Raw genomic sequence first — 4,560 nt, 5'->3', positions numbered from 1 at the left:
ATCACCTTAAGAATATCGCCAGAGTCCGCCCGTTTCTCTCTCTCAGGCTACCACGGAAGTGTTGATGCATGCTTTTATTTCCTGTCGTTTAGATTACTGTAATGCCCTGCTCTCTGGCCTCCCGAAAAAGAGCATTTCACCATTGCAACTACTGCAGAATTCAGCCGCTCAGGTGCTGACGAGAACCAGAGGGCGGGAGCACATTACGGCAGTTTTGAAATTGCTGCATTGGCTCCCCGTGTGTTTCAGGATCGATTTTAAGGTACTTTTATTAGTATATAAATGTGTTAATGGTCTTGGGCCATGTTATTTATCTGATTTGCTTTTATCATATCAACCCTCGCGGATCCTGACGTCCTCTGGCGCCGGCCTTTTATTTATTCCAAGGGTGAGGACCAAAATGCATGGCGAGGCTGCATTCAGCCACCTTTGGAATAGCCTGCCAGAGGACGTCAGGTCTGCAGAGAATGTTGATATTTTTAAGAGGAAGCTCAAGACACACCTTTTTAGTTTGGCTTTTAACAACTTTTAAATAATTTATCTTTTCTTTTGATTGAAGATTATTTTTATTTTATCTTACTTGTTTTAGTTCTTAGACTATACTACTGTTCTGTCTTTTAGTTTTGTTGCTCTCTGCCGTTGTCAGCTTTTAGCTCCAGTGTTTCCTCATGGGGGGGCCTCCGCGTTGAGGGAGGGGAGGCTGCCCTTCCCGCAGGGGCTGTCATCGCAGGGACTCCTTGGGCCTGGGTGGCCGGCGGCCTCTACACTCTGTGTGGGGTCCGCCTGTCTAATCCGGGCTGGGGTCTCTATGGTGGTGGCGCCCCTGTGGCCGTGGGCTGTCATTCCCCTCGGCGCGGAGAGCTCCCCTTGGGTACCCTTTCCTCATATGGTTTCTCTGTGCCTTGTCATGTCTTTTTAACACATTTTATTAGGTTGTGCACTTTGTGTGGGTGTGTGTGAATGAGTGCTGATGTACTAGTGGATATCTGTCTTGGGTTTGTTGGGAGGGAGGGCGTGAACAGATTTTTTTTTTTTTTTTTTTTTTAAATGTTTACTTTGGATGTTTTACAGCACTTTGAGTTGCATTTTTATGTATGAACAGTGCTATATAAATAAAATGTGATTGATTGATTGATATTACACTGTTGTCTTGACGTGACTTGAAACACGCATACTGTAGTTTTTAATCCCAAAGGTAAGCACAATTAGCTTCAAGAGCGGACTGGGTTATTGGTTTGAAAAACCTGCAACTGCAATATGTGAAAATAGTTTGTCATGCGAGAACAACAATAAGTGCATTAAAATAACTACAAATGTACACCCCACACAGGGGTGGATTTTGCTGTTTAACTCATATTTCATATTAATCATATTGGCTTGTTTCAACTAGTGGGCCTGGATAGAACATATTCTTGAAAAAAATATGTTTGGGTTGACTTCCGCTTAAAGCTTCAAGGTAGCTCTGTTCAGTTTTGTTATATCATTATTTAAAGTGGAAGTCAACGCAAACTTTTTTTTTTTCAAGAATATGTTCTAAGCAAGCCCACTAGTTGAAACAGGGCATTCTGATAAATATTGCGTTTGTGGAATACGTGTTAATCCAGTCGTTTTTAGCCATCTCCGTTTTGTCTTCTGTCGACTGAAAATGACATCACAACCGCTTACAACGACCAATCACGGCTCTGATTCAGAAAACAGGTCAGCCGTGATTGGTCGCTGTGAGCAGTTGTGATGTCATTTTCAGTCAATAGAAGACAAAATGGCTGCCCCCGGAGATGGCTAAAAACGAGTGCATTTAGCTGCTTAACTTATATTTCACAAACGCAAAATTAATCAGCATGCCTTGTTTTAACTAGTGGGCCTGCTGGGAACATATTCTTGAAAAAAATATGTTTGGGTTGACTTCCTCTTTAAATAATGATATAACAAAACTGAACAGAGGTACCTTGAAGCTTTAAGCGGAAGTCAACCCAAACATATTTTTTTCAAGAATATGTTCTATCCAGGCCCACTAGTTGAAACAAGGCAATATGATTAATATGAAATATGAGTTAAGCAGCAAAATCCACCCCTTTTTAGCCATGTCAGGGGGCGGTCATTTTGTCACTTCTGTCGATTGAAAATGACATCACAGACCCTCAGAGCTCAGATAACGACCAATCACGGGTCACCTGTTTTCTGAAGGTGAGCTATGATTGGTCATTATCTGAGCCATGAGGGTGTGTAATGTCATTTTCAGTCAACAGAAGTGACAAAATGGCCGACCCCAGAGATGGCTAAAAACAGGTGGATTTTGCCGCTTAACTCATATTCCACAAATGCAATATTAATCAGAATGCTGTGTTTCAACAAGTGGGCCGGCGTAGAGCATATTCTTAAAAAGCATATTCTTAAAAAAAATTTTCAAAACGTCCTTATGTACAATTATATGTGTATAGTATGTATATACATATACCACTTACATATTTACGAAAATTAGATCAATTATCTAATCTGCACGATTGCCGCAGTCTGTGCGTGATCTATGTATGATCTGTTTACTTATCCTTATTTTTATGCTAGCACACAGTTCTGTTTGAATTGACCTATATTACGTCGTTTTACATTTGTATATGATTGGTTGGGGAGGGGTGGTTAACTGTGGGCAGAGATGTGTTGTCTTTGTGTTGTGTTATGTTTGACTTTGTATGTTGGAGCCTGTCTAAAATGAGATGGCTCATCTCAAGGGGTAGATCCAAACAGGTGAAGGCAAATTTTGAGGGAGGTATGTATATGCTTGCAGCATTGTTTGTTACCAAACCAGTTTTCAAAATAAGGTGAATAGTGGAAACAAAATGTTTTCCTTTACTTAGTATTTCAAAAGTAGTTATCCATCAATTATTTGTGTTTGTAATACAGCTGACTACCGCTATTTACAGGACATAGAGACAGGGCCGGCCGACGAATCTCGAAAATCTGGATCTAACTGATGCCCACTGAAACGCATGGGGGCTGATCATTAACACCCCCCCCCCCAAAATCTTTAAAAAAAGACCCTCTGATAACCGTTACATATGCTTTGACAACTCCTGAATAGGGTAAGGAACCCTATTAACTTAATTGTAAAATGGATGGCTCACGACGTATAAAGTGGTATAAGTCATATATAAGATACATCATACTCACTAGAAATTATGATTAGTTTATATTAATGTGTGTGGATTACGACTGACATGTTTTGCTCTGGTCAACCAATCATAGGAGGGACAAACGCTGACATCATTGAGGGCAAGCGGTCGGGGCCTTTGACGACAAATTGGGTATCTAATGGACTAAAGGTAGTCAAGTTGCTGATATAATTAAACCCAATCACGACCGGTTGTGAAGGCCCTGTACAGATTACATTGAGAGGCTAAAATCTGATTGGACATGTTTTATAACTTGCACATACATATAACTTGGGTGCATGAAATTCATAATTGAATTGCGAGTAACTCCTAAATTGCAATTCAATGCTTGAATTTGAATTGAGGTGGGAAAAAAGAAGGAGAATTGAAATTGAAATTCAATTCGCAGGAAGTAGAATTGAAATTTTAAGAAATTCATGATGCAAAATTAACAATGACGCTTTATAGTATATCCATCCATTATCGATGCCGCTTATCCTCACAAGGGTCGCGGGGCGTGCTGGAGTCTATCCCAGCTGTCTTTGGGCAGTAGGCGGGAGACACCCTGAATTGGTTGCCAGCCAATCGCAGGGCACACAATGACAAACATCCGCACTCACAATCACACCTAAGGGCAATTTGGAGAGTCCAATCAACTTACCATGCATGTTTTTGGAATGTGGGAGGAAACAGGAGTACCTGGAGGAAACCCACGCAGGCACGGGGAGAACATGCAAACTCCACACAGGGAGGCCGGAGCTGGGATCGAACCCACGACCTCCGAACTGTGAGGCGGACGTGCTAACCAGTCGACCACCGTGCCTCCCGCTTTATAGTATATGAGCCTATTAATTTCATACAAATATTATAAGTACTTTGTGTCCACAATACTTAAACCGTAAAGTGTAGTCATTGTTTTTATTGAGATTAAAAGCGCACTCAGGTAAAACAGATAAAATTGTAAAAACATTTAAATAGTTTGATATGGTAGAACAGCACTTAATTTCCCAGAATAACTTGCTTTATCTCAGGCTTTAAAATGGCTGCCTGAGCATTTTGATTGGAGCACACCTGATGTGATGAGAATGAATCTCTCTAGATTTCCATTTCATTGCTTCTCATTCAAATTCAATTCAACATACAGTGGGGTGGAGTCAATTCAAATTCACCAACTGAATTCTGAATTTTGCACAGCCCTGACATGTACTGGGATCAACAACGGAGCTGCACGAAATGATGAGAATAAACCCAACAGATTTATTCCCCACAGAATAAATTAATACAATTTCATGGAACCAATATTGGAAGCAAGGTTGTTTTGGGGTGCTTTCTGACAGTGGTTAGGCCAGCAGAGAAGGCCTTCCTACCCCTTTAGAATCCTCCCAGTGGTTCACAATAATACACACAACCCCCC

Source organism: Filicampus tigris, chromosome 16 (genome assembly GCF_054856515.1).
Source record: "Filicampus tigris isolate MCC_2025a chromosome 16, RoL_Ftig_1.0, whole genome shotgun sequence".
NCBI classification, from domain to species: Eukaryota; Metazoa; Chordata; class Actinopteri; order Syngnathiformes; family Syngnathidae; genus Filicampus; species Filicampus tigris.
This window is presented reverse-complemented; position numbering follows the sequence as displayed.